General features: G+C 46.9%; 1 long non-coding RNA gene across 1 annotated transcript; it reads left to right on the forward strand.

The window, feature by feature from the left end:
- The first annotated feature begins 694 nt into the window (after positions 1 to 694).
- LOC137230180 (uncharacterized) lies at positions 695 to 17,457 on the forward strand. The gene is made up of 3 exons (XR_010946027.1): positions 695 to 895; positions 10,466 to 10,546; positions 17,244 to 17,457. It is a non-coding gene; the product is annotated as an uncharacterized lncRNA (long non-coding RNA).
- The last annotated feature ends 39 nt before the right edge of the window (positions 17,458 to 17,496 follow it).

Here is a 17,496-nt window from a genome sequence, read left to right on the forward strand (position 1 = left end):
CGACAGGAGTTAGGGTGGGGGGTGTCACTTGCCCAAGGGCACACGGCAATTTAACACAATAAACTTAGTGCATCTCTTTGGAGCTCTTATACGCCCACCACGCATACTTTATTAAGTTAATTCACTAAATGCACTTCTCTAGCCCAGGCCAAAAGTGAACTGGGGTTGAAATCAGCCAATATGGCTGATACCAAGGGATAGCCAGCTCCATGGGAGAGGCAGACAGGCTGTCCAACCAGCACGTGAATACCCAGAGCTCCTGGGTTGTAAGAACATAGGTAGCTCAGAGCCTGTTTCCTAAATCAATGTGTTTAAGAGACCCCATTGTGGCATTCCCCACCATGAGGAGAGAAAGCCAGCCGAGAGACAGAAGAGTGAGCCTGGGTTTATCCTTGGGTTAAAAGCAGGAAGCAGAATTAGCAAGCAGCTGGGGCTTCTGTAGGAGGAGGGGTGCAGGGTGTCCAGGATTCTGGTAGCTACAGGCTTGGTGCATACAGGGCCCTAACCCAGCAGACAGAACAGCCCCAGGAGCTGGTAAAAGGGACTGTAGCGCCTGCCTGGGCTTGTACAGACCCTTGTCCAGTCCCCACTTGTGGAGGGCGTCTGCCTGGGTAATGTGCGCTGGGTAAGGGGAAGGCACAGAGCTGCCTGGAGAATGGCTTCTGTCCTCAGCACTTCTTTATTACAGGTGAAAATTGCTAAATGACTTCTCTGGTGACAGACAAAGAGTTCAGAGGAGGGAAGGATTGCTCCCAGTTGGGAATGGAATCTAAGAAGGCTTCCTGGAGGAAGTAGCATCTAAGACTTGAAGACCAGAAAGGATTTAAAGACAAGAAGATGGGAGGAAGGAAGACCAGGAAATGGCAAGGAGAGGAAACAACACAAAGGCTGGAAGGTGGGGAAATGGTGGTATGTGCTTAGAATGGGTTGTAAATTCAATGGGAACCTAGGATATAGGAAGGAGAATAGCAAGGATGGAAAGTCAGGCTGAGAAAGGTTGTGGAGGGCTTGAACACTTCCCTCTAGGCTAGGCTCAGCTCCAATGACATCATTTTTCTTGAAGATGCCCTTACCCTTTTCCCCTGCCAAGAGATGCCTCCTACCTATTCATCAAGCTACCCCAGTGCCTCCACCCTCAGGTTTCTGCAGCTTCTACCTTAGTCTGAAGGCCGCCATTTGTGTTCCACAAACACCCTTCCCAAGGCAGAGTGGACTCTGGTTCCCCGCGAGGGGATGGACTCTCTTTGGTCCCTCTCAGCTCAGTCTCCAGTCTCTGGATTCCCTGTGCCCAGGTGTGAGCTGCATAAAGAAGGCTTCCTTTTTCACTTACCACCTTTTAAACCTCTGTACAGCCCCATCCCATCTCAGGAGTTTAAAATGGAGGCCAAGGGACTTCCCTGGTGGTCCAGTGGTTAAGACTCCGTGCTTCCACTGCAGGGGGCCGGGTTCGATCCCTGGTCAGGGAACTAAGATGATGCACAGTGCGGCCCAAAAAAAAAAAGGTACCCAGGAGCTATTTGGCCCCAGCCCCTCTTACATTCTTTTCTCCCCCTTCCCCCCTCGGGACTTCCAGAGTGCTCCTGGGCTTTGCAGTACCCTTTCTTCCTCACCATCCCCCAGTATGTCCAGGATCTTTCTGGAGGTGGCCCTTTGCCCTCCTCCCTAATCTCTGGAGTCCTCCCCAGATTCCAGTATACCACTTGTGAGACAGCAAGACCTTCTACCTCAGTCCTCTGCCTCTTGGAAGGACGCAGTCTGAAACTAATATTAGAGACAAGTTGCCTCTCTGCTTAAACATCAGTGGAGGGAACTTGGCTTCATGGCTCCTAACTCAGAGGTGACACAGGCCTTTCCATATGTGTCTCTCTCCTTTCCCCTTCTTCCACAATAAGGCGCCTTTGTGTCTCCTCTCAGCTGCTTATGTGTCTGAGGGCTTCCTGTGTGGAAGCCTCTGGAATCATTGCTGGGAAATATTCCTAGCCCCAAGGTGCTCGTAGTTGAGGGTTACAAGGCAGACACATAAAGAGGAAAGTCAGAGAACGACAGGTGTCCAAATAGATGCAAGAACCTTCTTTCGGAGGCAAACCCATTTCCCCGAGGTCTGGATGCTATCCTTGCTTCATCAGTTGCCCCATTTATTGCATCTCCAATCCCCTTCCATGAGCCTAGAGCAAGGTTCAGCCAACTATAGCCCACGGATGAAATCTTGCCCTTTGCCTGTTGGGGGTTTTTTTTGTGTTTTTGGTGTCTGTGGCTTTTTTTTTTTTTTTTTTTTTTGGTAAATAAGGTCCATTGAAACACAGCCCTGCTCACTTGGTGACACATTGCCTATGGCTGCTTTCACACTACAATGGCAGAGTTGAGGGGTCACCACAGAGACCACCCTCCGGCTGGTAAAGCTTAGTATATTTACTAGCTCGCTCTAGGTATCAGGTGCTTTTGCCTGCCTGAATTCCATCCTGCTTCTAGTAACTACACCTTAGCTTTCCTCCGGGGAGACAGCTGTTCTCTACTTTCATTCCGCATGGTTCACACGAGGCTGACCTCACCTACCCCTTCAGGGGCAGTCCCACAACCACGTGTATTAGGTCTATGGCTGTATAACAAATTAGTCCAAAATTTAGTGGCTTAAGACAACACACATTTATTTTCTCACAGTTTCTGTGGGTCAGGAATCTGGGCAGGGTTTGGTTGGGTCCTCTGATCATGGTCTCTCATGAGGCTGCAGTCAAAGTATCAGGGCCGGGGTCTCATCTGAAGGCTCAAAGGGGAAGGAGTTGCTTCCACGTTAACTTTCAGAGTTGCTGGCAGGATTCAGTTCCTCAAGTGCTGTTGGACTGAGGGTCTCGGTTCCTTGGTGGCTGTTGGCCACCCTCAGTTCCTTGCAATGTGGGTGTCTCCAACATGGCAGCTTGCATCAGCAAAGCCAGCAAGAGAGAGTCTGCTAGCAAGATGGAAGTCAAAGTCTTTGTAACCTAATCACAGAAGTGACAACCCCTCAACATTGCCATATTCTGTTGGTTAGAAGTAAGTTACTCAAGAGGAGAAGATAAAACAAGAGTATGAATCTAGGAAGCAAGATCACTGGGGGACATAATTGAGGCTGTCAACCACAGAAGACTGAGCCAATTAAACAACAATAATTGATTCAAGGATAGGTATCTGATCAAAGTCAATCAGAATTAGACCTGAGGGGCTTCCCTGGTGGCTCAGTGGTTAAGAATCTGCCTGCCAATACAGGGGACACAGGTTCGAGCCCTGGTCCAGGAAGATCCCACATGCCGCGGAGCAACTAAGCTTGTGCGCCACAACTACTAAGCCTGCACTCTAGAGCCCGTGAGCCACAACTACTGAGCCCACGAGCCACAACTACTGAAGCCCGCACACCTAGAGCCTTGCTCTGCAACAAAAGAAGCCACCGCAGTGAGAAGCCCACGCACCACAACGAAGGGTAGTCCCCGCTCGCCGCAACTAGAGAAAGCCTGTGTGCAGCAATGAAGACCCAACACAGCCTAATTAATTAATATTAATTAAAAAAAAAAACCAAAAACATGCACGCGTTAAAAAAAAAAAAAAAAGAATTAGACCTGAGATGTTTGCCAGAACTTTGGAGAGAGTGGAATTGCTGGCATAGTTTTGCTGGCAGAAGAGGGTAAGCTTGAAACTGCTGTTGGTCATAACCACTGCCTCGTGGAGAGGAGAATCTGCCTAAACTGGAAACATAATAAGGAACAAGAAGGCAAGAGATGGGGAGAGACAGATGCCTGATAACATCATGTGAGAACCTGATACAGCCATGCCTACAGCAGAACCTCTCGAGTTTTCAGTTATGTAAGCCCGGACATTCCTTCTACTCACATCGGTTTCAGATGGATTCTGCCACCCACAACCAAAAGGTTCCTAATGGATAAAATGTCTCAGAAATACCTCGGATTCAGTTTGCCCAAACCCAATTTAATGATCTTACCTTCAACTTCCCCACAAACCTGCTTCTCTTCCTTGATTCTATTTTGCAGTTTAAAAGCATAACACAATTGCTTGGGGTGAAAACCTTGAAGTCATTTTTGCCCTTCCTTACTTGCTGTGGAGGTTGGAATAGCCCACGCAACATGGGCTCTATAGAACCGTAGGAGATACCTTTTTCCTTCGCAAAGATGGGGGAGGCTCTAAGGTGACCCAATGAAATACAATCTTAACTATACAGCTAAACAAGTAACTAGGTTTTCCTCCAAGTCATTAGAATCTTACAGAATTTCTGGATGTGAATCACACGATTCAGAGGATGAGAATACTGTATCTGACCCTCATATCAAAACATACCATAGACAAAGTGAAATTCTGGCAAACTGCCTGGTGACCTTGCCCTTTGGAAGGCACCCCGGACTGGTTTTGTGAAAATATTCCTTCTGTCTCTAAGGCAGACTAGAAGAAATTGTGTCATTTGGAAGTCAGTCATAATTTCTTTGACGTCTTTCTCCTTAGAATTCCAATCAAAATTCTAATCTTTACCTTCCTTTCCCTCTGCCGCCTTCATCCAGAATTGCCCTAAATCCTGTGCATTCTACCTCTCAGACATGCCCTGTTTTCTCCATTCCCCTGTCAGCTCAATATCCACCTTGGGGTTTTGGATCATCTTCTGAAAAACTTTCTTTCCAATCTCCACTCCATCAGAGTGTGAGTCCACAACACAGACTTCAGATCATCTGCCCCAAACTGTGATGGCTCCCTGGTGCTTAGACAATGCTTTCTAACCTTTATTGCGTTATGGACCCTTTATTTTTTTTATTAAAAATTTTTTTGGCCTCATTGCGTGGAGTTGCAGGATCCTAGTTCCCCGACCAGGGATCAGACCTGTGCCCCTTGCAGGGGAAGCACGGAGAGTCTTAACGACTGAACCGCCAGCGAAGTCTCTGGACCCTTTTTTTATTTTTTATTTTATTTTTTTTTTTTGCGGTACGCGGGCCTCTCACTGTTGTGGCCTCTCCCGTTGCGGAGCACAGGTTCCGGACGCACAGGCTCAGCGGCCATGGCTCATGGGCCCAGCCGCTCCGCGGCATGTGGGATCTTCCCGGACCGGGGCACGAACCCGCGTCCCCTGCATCGGCAGGCGAACTCTCAACCACTGCGCCACCAGGGAAGCCCATCTGGACCCTTTTTTTAAAAAGCTGATGAAATCTATGGGTAAGGTAACTCTTTCTGGAAAAATCTGTATTTTGTGTTTTGGTGTACATTTCAAGAGGATCCCGTGATGCCTCTGGCGTCTGCAACGTGGGCTCTATAGAATATTTAGATATTCCTAAATAGAATATTTAGATATTCCTAAATATCTTGATGACATAGCCTCTCATCAACTCGGGTGAGACCTTCATACAGAGACTACATTCCAAACTTCTTCGCATGGCATTCGATGCCTTCCAAACTGAACTCTACCTGCCTTTCTAGCTGCACCTTCTGCCTCGTGCAGTTATGGTTAGTTTATGTCCGATTCCCCACCAGGCCAAGAGCCTCCCTTAGAGCAGAGATTGTGCTTTTTTATTTTTCCTTGTTATGTCTCCCCAGATGGAACGAAAATTTCTCAGGAGCAACAATCAGAATGCCTAGATTAGTGCAGGATCAATTGTTAGTTCACTGCTAGGGTTTTTTTTTAATTTATCTTATTTTGGTGAGAATACTTAACAAACACTTAACATGAGATCTACTCTCTTAACAGATTTTTAAGGGTACAATACAGTATTATTGACAATAGGTACAAGGGTGTACAGCAGATCTCTAGGATTTATTCATCTTGCTAATTGAAACTTTATGCTGGTTGATTAGGAATTTTCCATTTCTCTCTCCATCCAGCTCTTGGCAATCACCGTTCCATTCTTTGATTCTAAGAGTTTGACTATTTTGGAAACCTCATGTAAGTGGAATCATGCAGTACTTGTCTTTCTGAGATGGGCTTATTTCATTTAGCATAATAGCTTCAAGGTTCACCCATGTTTTCACATATTGCAGAATTTTCTTCTCTTTTAAGGCTGAATAATATTCCATGTACGCCTTTACCACATTTTCTTTATCCGTTCATTGTCGATGGACAGTTGTTTCCACATCTTGACTATTGTGAATAGTGTTGCAAACTATTAATTTAAGATTTATTAATTTCTAACAGCAAAAGGATTTTAGGGTGATGGGCCTAGCTAGTATGATACAATGCCACAGGCTCCAGATCTATATTTGGGGAGAGTTCTGATTTCAAAAGTTTTCAGTTTTAGTGGACCCCACAGGGATGGGAACTTCTCAGATCTTGTGCCGTGATTTTGGTTTAGAAAACCTCCCCACTGGTGAACTTCTCACCACATTTGCCAGTACTAATGCCAGGAATCATTTTTGGTAGCTGGAGCCCTTTGGGACCCTGGAGAGACTTTTTAAAAAAAAATTTTTAATTTAATTTAGTTTTTATTTTTTGGCTGCATTGGGTCTTTGTTGCTGCGCGCGGGCTTTCTCTAGTTGCGGCGAGCAGGGGCTACTCTTCGTTGCGGTGCGTGGGCTTCTCATTGCGGTGGTTTCTCTTGTTGCGGAGCACAGGCTCTAGGCACGCGGGTTCAGGAGTTGTGGCACACGGGCTTAGTTGCTCTGCGGCATGTGGGATCTTCCCAGACCAGGGCTCGAACCCATGTCCCCTGCATTGGCAGGAGGATTCTTAGCCACTGCGCCACCAGGGAGTCCGGACCCTGGAGAAACTTAAAGAACTGGTTCGGGTGGTGGATTCTTAGGTGAGTTTATTGATCTCATATTGTAGCTCTGACTCAATCCCCACCCCCAGCACAAGCCGGAACAAGACATAGGAATGTCTCCTCTGTGGCACCAAAATGGACTTTCTCAGGAAATCTGGGGTGAGAGAAAATTGCTCCCCTTTGGCCACATTTCAAAATTCCTCCCACGTTCCAGTCACCCCCGCCCCCACCTCCCACTACATGGGACATTTCATACCACACGGTGGGAAGTAGAAGGAAGATATTATCAGTCCATAAAAGTGCATGATCTCCGGGGACAAGGACTCTGTCTGTCTTGTTTGACATTATGTTTCCAGGGCTACAACAGTGCCTAGCACATAGTGGGCTCTCAACTTCTACTTGTTGAATGAATGAATGAATGGGAAAACGGGAGAAGTCAATGATTTCGGCTTCTAACTTACAAATGTTTGTCCTCAGAACCTCTATCATTTCTTTGTGGGCACATGGATCTTGTGATTTCATCCAACCATAAGCACTGAAGGATCTAGATCCTACTAGACCTGTCAGGATCAATGGGATGACTTCAGATTTCTCTCATACGTAACATATGCAGCATCGATAAATCAGATGCCCTCATTGTGTGCAAGGGCCTCACATGATGGTATCAACGTGCTATGGTTGGAGTTATCAGTTAATATTAGTTTCTACCTCATGACCCATTATGGCCACTGAAGCTCCAGCCATCGTGTTTTATTCCAGCCAATAGAAGGCAGGAAGAAGGACTGAAGAAGGGTGTGCCCCTCTTTTTTTTCTTTTTTTACGTTAAATTATTAAGAATATTTATTTTTGGACCATTATCATTTTTTTGTCCACTTTTTATAAGTTTCCTACAATGAATGCGTGGGTGTGCCCCTCTTTTAGAGACTTTCCAGGGACTTCCCTGGTGGCCCATCCAGTGGTTAAAACTCCGAGCTTCCACTGCAGGGGGCACGGGTTCAATCCCTGGTCAGGGAACTAAGATCTCATATGCCGCACGGCATGGCCAAAAATAAATTAAAAAATAATAATAATAAATAAAGAGACTTTCCAGAAGTTACCTATGATTCTTCTCCTTACATCCCATTAGCCAGAACTTAGTCACATGGCCACAGCTAATTTCAGGGGAGGAAATCTTTATTTCCTCCAGGTAACCAGCTAAAACTCAGGGGCTCTATTACAAAGGAAGAAGTGGGGAACATATTGGGGGAGACTGTTAACACGTTGGGAGAGGTGGTTTGACCTGGAAAGTCTTACAAAACCAGAGAAACTTCTCTCTACTCACAACCCCACTCACTGCTCTCATCTGTGGCGCGGTGGTCACCAGCCCAATCCCACGTGAGAGTGGAGGGGTCTGTGCAGTGGTGAGAAAGCATAGCTGCTGGAGTCAGATAGCCACAGGTTCAAGTATGTCTCTGGACCTCTCCTTTCTTCCCTTTCTGAAGTGAAGAAAACAATGACCATTGTGTAAAGTTATGGTGGGATTTCCTGGGAAATCCCTGGGACAGACTTGCTGCCCATGAATGGTGCTTTTTAAAAAAATTGCGGTAAAAAAACCTATACAATTTACCCTTTTAACCATTTGTCGTGTACAGCACAGAAGCGGTAACTATATGCACATTGTCGTGCGACAGATTTCTAAGACTTTTTCATCCTGCAAAACTGAAACACTGCACGTGTTGAGCAGCAAGGCCCCTGTTCCCTCTCCCTCCAACCCTGGCAGCCACCATTCTACTCTCTAAGAGTCCCACTACGTTAGATGCCTCACGTCAGTAGACCTGTACATCATTTGTCTTTTGGGACTGGCTTATTTCACTTAGCATAATGTCCTCAAGGTTCATCCATGTTGTAGCATGTGGCAGGATTTCCTTCCTTTTTTTAAACTGAATCGTATTCCTTTGTATGGACATGCCATATTTTCTTTATCCACATATTCTTTTTTTTTTTTTGGCTGCATTTGGGTCTTCGTTGCTGCGCACCGGCTTTCTCTAGATGTGGTGAGCGGGGGCTACTCTTCGTTGCGGTGCAAGGGCTTCTCATTGCAGTGGCTTCTCTCGTTGCAGGGCACGGGCTCTAGGCACGCGGGCTCAGGAGTTGTGGCTCGCGAGCTGTAGAGCACAGGCTCAGTAGTTGTGGTGCATGGGCTTAGTCGTTCTGCGGCATGTGGGATTTTCCCGGACCAGGGCTCAAACCCATGTCCCCTGCATTGGAAGGCGGATTCTTATCCACTGAGCCACCAGGGAAGTCCGATCCACATATTCTTCATCCAGTGGATGTTTAGGTTGCTTCCATCTCTGAGCTATTGTGGCTAATGCTGCAAGAATGGTGCTTCTTATGAGACTACTTAGTATCAGAGACTAGTTCTCTTCTTTCTTTCATTATCCTTTGGTGGGGAGCTTCATGGTTTGTTTGTTTTTTTCTTTTCCTGTGTGTAAATAATTGTTAGGTTAAACAACTTAGGTGGAAACAAGGTGGATGAATCTGGGAGTTTTATAGATACTGCATGTCAATTAGAGGGAAAGGGACAAGGTGCCTCAGGACGTTTACAGAGTACAGATTCTCTTTAGGCGGCCTATTTGAATAGATAAGAGGAGCTGCAGGGCTGTCACATTGTTGAATCCTAGAGCCACTAAAATTCTAGACTCCAGATGTTTACTTACAGGCAAGGTGCAGAACCATTGTCCAGTTCTGACTGAAGCCATCCACCCCTGAATCCTAAATCTTGACCCCAAGGATCAAAGGCCTCGAGCAGCAGTAAGGAAGAAAGACCATCTAACACAAATGTGTGGTTCTCTCATTGAGAAGTAACTTATCAGGCAAAACCCTAGCTGATAGTAACTATGAGAAGCTGCGCCTTGGTATTCCTTCCTCCAGTGGTTTCGTTAGGAGACACAGAAAATAAGAATAACATCAATGTCATCATTATAAAAGGAAATCTTTACCCAAATATGGATGTTGCACACTTTGAATCAAAAGCATTTGTTACGCATTTATAGGCATAGATGGTATCAGAGAAGCATGGACTGAATCAGCTTCCCAAAGAGCTTCCGAGTAGCTGGAGTGAGAAGGCAAACACTCATGAACATGGTGACATTGGCTGGGAAAAGTAGAGAACACTACTGGTGGGGAGGGGAGGATGTGGTTTGCACTGGACTTAGAAGAATGACAGCATTTAAATAAGTGGACAGGGTTCAGAAAGGCATTGTTTTCTTTTGTTTTGATTTAGCCAATATGTACTGAGGGCCAACTCGGTAGGAGCCAGGCTCCATGCTTGAAGCTGAGGATAATGACGAAAAGACATAGTCACTGCCTTCCAGGAGGTTTTCAAAACTATTTCATCAGGGGAGCAGATTTTTCTAATGAGGCGCACACTGCCCTGGCCTCACCCTCTGAAGGGGCCCAGAGGCACCCCCAGGACACCCAGTCCCCACGAAGCACAGCTTGATGAGCAGGGGTTGGGTATACAGGGCTGACAGTCTGGCTGTGGCAGCAGAAGGGGAGTTGGCTCTGACGCTGTACCCTGGAGCTGGCCACCAGTCAGGCACCTTGTGTCCACGGTGAGGCCATCCTCCAGAACCTTGCTCGCCCGTCTCACCCACCTGGCTGTTGCCATGCATTTTCTGCTCAGCCCCTGACCCTTGGCCCGTGGGACTGGTATTTGGTCTCCCACTGTGGGACTCCTTCAGACTCTGGCTGTTTCGTTGATTTAGGACAGAAGACGAGGAAGAAGTGCTCGTGGGGTTTCCAAGAGGAAACACTCAGCAATAAGCAGGCTCTTCAAACCTGAGACGGTGAGCTGGGGGAGTCACCACATGGAGGTGGGGTAGGGTAGGAGATGCGCTGGGATCCTGTGCAAATGGCAGAATCTGGTTTGAATAGCACTGCTAGCCTGCCCAGCTGGGTGACCCTGAGCAAATCATTTCTGAGAGGCTGCTTTTCCTCATTTGCAAATCTGGCAAAACAATACCAAGTCACAGGATTACTGCTAAGTTTCAGTGAAATACTGAAAATGAAGCCCAGGGTGGGGCACATGATAAAAGCCCGAGTGAAAGGGGCTTAAGCGAGGGAGAGGAGTGGGGAGCTTCACAAGAGCCCCTGGAGTGTGGAGAGGGAAGAACAGAAGGCCAACAGCTGAGCCAGAGTGTGCCCTTAACTCTGTACAGCCGATCTCCCGGTCACTCAAGGAGAAATGGAATGGAATGGGGGAGGGGGCTGGGCGGGCAGCCTGTCACTCGGGGATGATGGATGAGCGAGCGTATTCCACGGCTTGTAATTAGTGCCAACTGGCCCTGAGATCCTTCCCCTGGGGGAGTGTTCCCTGCTCCTCCTGCTTGGGAGGCCCTCCTCAGGGCTCAGGGCTGGCGCTGGGTGTAAAGTTTGCCCTGAAACTCTGGCACAGTCTTCCAGCGGCTGGTGTGCATGTGCTTCTGTACGTGGGTGTGGATGCAGATATATGTGTATATTTGGGACTCTGGTATCAGCGTATGCATGCATGTGCACGTATGTACGTTTGTGTGTACTTACACACACCTATATGAGTGTGCATGTGTGCTAAGTTGCTAGTCAAGACATGGTTAAATATGCAATGAGAAGAATACATCAAATGCTAGATTTTTGTTGGGTTCACTTGAAGGGGACTTTCAGTTTGAAGAAGTCACTTGACTGGTAGGCAGCCATGTCCTGAGGGAGGAAATAACAGATATGACCACGCCCCTTCCTGAGGTCCCTGGTAGCCAAAGCAGGTCAGGATGCAAGAGGTGTCCTAGGGCTTCCCTGGTGGCGCAGTGGTTGAGAGTCCACCTGCTGAAGCAGGGGACACGGGTTCGTGCTCCGGTCCGGGAAGATTCCACATGCCGCAGAACAGCTGGGCCCGTGAGCCATGGCCGCTGAGCCTGCGCGTCCGGAGCCTGTGCTCCGCAACGGGAGAGGCCACAACAGTGAGAGGCCCGCGTACCGCAAAAAAAAAAAAAAAAAAAAAAAAAAAAAAATTAAAATAAATAAATAAATAAAATATTTTCTGTATACTAGAATGATGTTATCTTAGAGTTCATTAAGCGGTGGCGTTAGCGCCAAAAAACGCTCTCCAAAATCAATAACTTTGTAATGGAAGTTAGATATGATAAAACATTATGAAAAAGCCCAAGTAACTGTCATAACATGCCATGAAGTTAGTTTAGGAGCGCCTACTCTGTGAAACGTGAGACTTTTAGTGTTCAGTAAATAAAAAATAGCACAAAGGCAAACATATTCTACAGTAGTTGAAGATTCCTTTCCCTACCTTTTATAATTACTCTTCTGGGAAATATAGTGTCAAATTATATGAGTCTTGAATTATCCAGCGTCTTCGGTAGCATATCTTTTTCGTAAGGTGTGATCTTCTCTTAAATGAAATTATGTACGCCATGAAAATGTCTCAGTTTGGTAAATGCGTAATGCATATTAGGTAGTTTTTACAGTTATTCTTAATCCCAGCCCTAAGGGTTTTTAGGGACCAGGGGGATTCTGACACAGCATGTGGCTCAGGTCGGGAAGTCTTCTGGAATCCAGGTAGAACCTAAAGGTATTGAACTTTTGAAAACAGTGGCTGAATGAGTGTAAATTGTTAACTCTGGAATCAAAGTTTAAATCCCTGCAGTAGCTGTTTAAGAATCTGGAACAGATTATGTGTCCAAGAGGCTACACGGGACAAAGTTTCAACAGTGACACCATGTGGCAGCAAGGACTAACTGCAATGCAACCCTAATCCCACTCGAAGATTCTTTCTCTGAACACCCTCGACTAAATCCACCAGCAGAGCATTGTGTCACTGGGGATGGGAAGCAGATCACTGGAACTTTGCCTATCCCAGAGTGGGACTGCAGGGCAGGACGAGGAGGTGGGCGTCTTAGATGTGTGTGTTTATGAGTGTATGGCCCTCTGTCTTCCTCAAAAGGGACCCCTGTGGGTGGAGGAGCTGGGGGTTAAGTATGCCAGCCACAGAGATAGCAGAAAAGGAAGGGTAAAATTACACGCAAGCAACATCACATTCCATGTAATAAGTTGTTTTTAATATTATAATGATACAGACAAAAAGGTCTTGATTCTTTAAGGAAAATCTCAGAGTAGCAAGCTGTTGGGGAAAGTTACTGACTTTCTCTACATATGCATAAGACCACTATGGTAGATTAGAAAAATGGCCACAGTTATTCATGCCTCCTTATATGCATGCCTTTTGCAAAATGACTCTGCAGGTCTTAAGAGTGGACACGTTTCTGGAATTCCCTGGCGGTCCAGTGGTTAGGACTCTGCGCTTTCACTGCTGAAGGCCTGGGTTCAATCCCTGGTCAGGGAACTAAAATCCTGCAAGCTGTGCGGTACAGCCAAAAAAAAAAAAAAAAATGTGGACACATTTCCCTGACGCTTTGAATCTAAGCTGGCCTGATGATTTATTTTGGTCAATAGAATGAGGCAGAAGTGATGTTATATTACTTCCTAGCTTCAGACTCAAGAGGCCTTGTGTGTTTCTGCCCACTTTCTTAGACCCCTGCAACCTCCATTTGAATAAGACCAGACTAGCCTCCTGGAAAATGAGAGACCAAATGGAGCAGAGCCGGTGAGCTGATTCATTTCAGCCAAGGTCCCAGCCACATGGAAGAGCCTGTACAAACCCAAAGCCAAACCTCATCAGACCTTCCAGCTAACCCCCCAGCTGAGTCCAGCAGACACATAATCAAGGCCACCCTAAACCTGCCAGGAACTCACAGACTCAGTGACTCATGAGCTAAATAAATGTTTATCGTTTTCAACAAACTAACCCCCTAAAAGGGACACGTGCCCTCTTACAAGAGAAGCCTCAGAACAGAAAACATTTAAATTCCCTTCACTCTCAGACTTTCTACTCTTTCCAGATGTAAAGGGATCTCCTCTTCGCCCCACCTGGATGTGGTGATGCATTCATTCAATCATTCATTAACTTAATAGATTTTATTTTTTTTAATGTAAGGCACTTTGATAGGCGTGGTGGGGCACATGGTACAGGGCATAAAAAACACAGATCCGATTTATTATTATCATTTTTAATTTTATTTATTTTTGGCTGCATTGGGTCTTCATTGCTGCATGCGGGCTTTCTCTAGTTGTGGCGAGCGGGGGCTACTCTTGGTTGCAGTGCTCGGGCTTCTCATTGCTGTTGCTTCTCTTGTTGCGCCTAGAGCATGGGCTCTAGGCGCGGGCTCAGTAGTTGCAGCATGCAGGCTCTAGGGTGCGTGGGCTTCAGTAGTTGTGGTGCACGGGCTTAGTTGCTCCATGGCATGTGGGATCTTACCGGACCAGGGAGCAAACCCATGTCTTGTGCATGGGCAGGCGATTCTTGTTTTTCTTTTTTTTTCAATTTATTTATTTTACTTATTTATTTTTGGCTGCATTGGGTCTTCGTTCCTGCACGCGGGCTTTCTTTAGTTACAGCGAGCAGGGGCTACTCTTTGTTGCGGTGCGTGGGTTTCTCATTGTGGTGGCTTCTCTTGTTGGGGAGCACGGGCTCTAGGCACGTGGGCTTCAGTAGTTGTGGCATGCGGGCTTAGTAGTTGTGGCTCATGGGCTCTAGAGCACAGGCTTAGTAGTTGTGGTGCATGGGCTTAGTTGCTCCGCGGCATGTGGGATCTTCCAGGACCAGGGCTCAAACCCATGTGTCCTGTGTTGGCAGGCGGATTCTTAACCACTGCACCACCAGGGAAGTCCCAAATCTGATTTACAGTCTAGTTTGAGTAGAAAGGAAATACACCTGGCCCAATAAGCCACCTCGTACATTCGAATTCAGACAATGTGGGATCAATTTATAGATGTGTGATATCTGGATAGTTACTTAATCTTTCTGAGTTTCCGCTTCCTTATCTCACAAACAGGAATAATACCTGGCTCTCAGCATGGTCAGGAGGGTTAAAAAATTTGTAAAGCTCTGTGCCCATGGGTCAGGATCACATTCTCCTTCAAATTTTGGGTTGGCCCTGAGCACCATCTTTATGACATCAGGATCTCCCCCAAGGAGGGGGGAATCTTCCTGAATCTGAGAGGTGACTGCTTTCAACAGTTCCTCACATAAGGCTCAGTGTAAGTCCAGCCCCCCAGACGGGAATTTGGCATCTCTCCAGCAGCCTGAGAAATTGACTGAGAAGGGAAGGACATACAGAGATCACTCTGCAAATGAAGCCTGATGTGAGCGGTCTCTCCATGTCCACCAAACTACAAATCAAGTGTGGGTGATTCTTATTTGGCTCTCAGCCTTGGCTGGGAGACTGAGCTGCAGGGAAGGCCTCTGGCTGGGGACCTGCCATTCTAAGGTTTTGCCCACAGTCCACACGGGGAGCCGGGTCCTGAAGCACAGTCTGAAGATCAGGAAGCAAGCAGTAGTAGATGAACGACAGGGCAGGGGATAAGCCATGAACACCCACCATGTCTTCTTTCTTCCCCTCTCAGAAACCCCTGACCTCAACCAGAACATGCATAATCTAGAAAGAGCACACAGGAAGCTTGGGTCTTGACTTCCCTGGCTGTCCAGTGGTTAAGTCTCTGCGCTTCCAACGCAGGGGCACGGGTTCGATCCCTGGTCAGGGAACTAAGATCCCACATGCTGTGCGGCGTGGCAAAAAAAAAAAAAAAAAAAAGGAAGCTTGGGTCACCACCGATCCTGCACTTCAGCCCTGATCTTGGCACCCCTCCCAGGCCATAGAGAAGGAAACCAGCCCAAAGGGCAGAGAGCTGCAAGTGTGGCTGCAGTATCCAGCTAGGTCAGTTACTGCACTGCCCTCCCATGCCTGCTTCTCCTTATCACAGGGTATGTGAGAGGGGTACAGAGAAGCCAGATTCTATAGAAGTCCCTATGGTGAGAGCTGCAGTGATGTAAGCGTATATCCTAATGGCTCTGATGGCCTTAAGGAAAACACTCTCCCCACAGAAACATTTCAGGCAGGACTACTTTGACCTAAATTGAGACACTATTAGAAAATTAAATCAGATACCTGATAAATGTCTGTGGACTGATGGCTGAATCCCCATGTGTTGTCTTGGGAAAGTAGTCATACCTCTGGGCTGTTTGTGCTTGGGAACCTGAATGTCTGAGTGTGTGAGAGAGCTGGGAGGTGAGGGGCAAGCTGGGGGTAAGTGGCAGGGGGCAAGGACGACCAGACCTGCAGCTGAAGGGCTAAAGCCAGAAATCAGTGAGCATGTTTGGGTTGACAACATTGTAACAAGGAGAGAGGAAGGATGGGAGAGGAGAGAGACATAGTGGCCGGGGCGGTGGGGGAGAAATGGAGGCAAAGAAAGGAATAGAGACAGGAGATTGAGACAAAAAGACAGGATGAGAAGGAAGAAGACGGCAAACAGGGAAATAGAAGGGCTAAGCACTGGAGCATCAGAGTCTCAGAGTAGAAGCTGGAAATGAGGAAAACCTTTCTTTTTTTTTGGCCACGATGTGTGGCATGTGGGATCTTAGTTCCCTGACCAGGGATCAAACCTGCGTCCCCTGCAGTGGAAGCGTGGGGTCTTAACCACTGGACCACCAGGGAAGTCCCCCAGGAAAACTTATTAAGAAATATCTTCAGAGCTATTTAATATCTAAAAAAAGTGCTCTGTGTTAAAAATTAATCTTCCTATCTGTCTCCCCCATCAAGCTATAGGTTTTGTTTTTATTTTTTAAAATGTATTTATTTTGCCTGTGTCAGGTCTTAGTTGCAGCACACGGGATCTTCGTTGCAGCATGTGGGCTCTTTAGTTGCAGCAGGCGGGCTCTTAGTTGCAGCATGTGGGCTCTTGGTTGCGGCATGCATGTGGGATGTAGTTCCCCGACCAGGGATCGAACCTGGGCCCCCTGCATTGGGAGTGTGGAGTCTTACCCACTGGACCACCAAGGAAGCCCCAAGCGATAGGCAGACATTAGGTTTAAGTCATCTTTATATCCTCTGTGCTTAGTATAGTGCCAGACACATGCTAGGTACTCAATCAGTTGGTTGAGCAAATAAAATATGAAGAAAAGGCAGGACTTGAAGATAGAAAGGCAGAGACATAGAAGAGAGTGGGTTTGAGCTTAGACTTCAGAGTCATAAGGATGTGCTTTCGAATCCCAGTTCTGCCATCTAACTGCAGGACTTTGAGCAAGACAGCCTTTCCGAGTTTAGAGTTGACCATATAGAGTTGTTGTGAGGATTAAATGTCTGCAAAGCTCTTAGCAGATAGCCTGTGTAAGTTCCCAACAATGTTAGCTACTGTTATTACTGTTGTCACAGTTGTTGCAAACAAATAAGCAAGATAGGGGCTGTGATAAATGGACTGCATGAAAAGCCCCCACTTAATGACTCTGCCCTGCCACTTTGTAGTGCCTTTCCACTCTAACTCTGGGTCTGGCCACGTGACTTGCTTTGGCTGATGGGACGATGGTAAACGTGATGCAAGCAGAGGTGCAGGGTGTGAAAAAGACTGCCTGTCTTTGACTCCTCACTTGGAACTCTGCCACTGCAGGCCGGCACTGCTGGAAGGATGCCGGAGACATGCAGAGGACAGCCAAGGTATTCCAGCTGAGGCCATCGTAGATCAGTCATCCCCAACCAACCCACCAACTATGACAGATGTATGAGCGAGCCCAGGGAAGGTCAGCCAGGTCCGTCCCAGATCAGCAAGACCACTCAGCCCTACCCCCAGACTTATGTGAAATAATAAATACTTGCTATTTTAAGCCACTAAGTTTGGAGTGACTTGTTACAGCAATAGCTAG

This window comes from Pseudorca crassidens, chromosome 9, assembly GCF_039906515.1.
Source record: "Pseudorca crassidens isolate mPseCra1 chromosome 9, mPseCra1.hap1, whole genome shotgun sequence".
Classification (NCBI taxonomy): Eukaryota; Metazoa; Chordata; class Mammalia; order Artiodactyla; family Delphinidae; genus Pseudorca; species Pseudorca crassidens.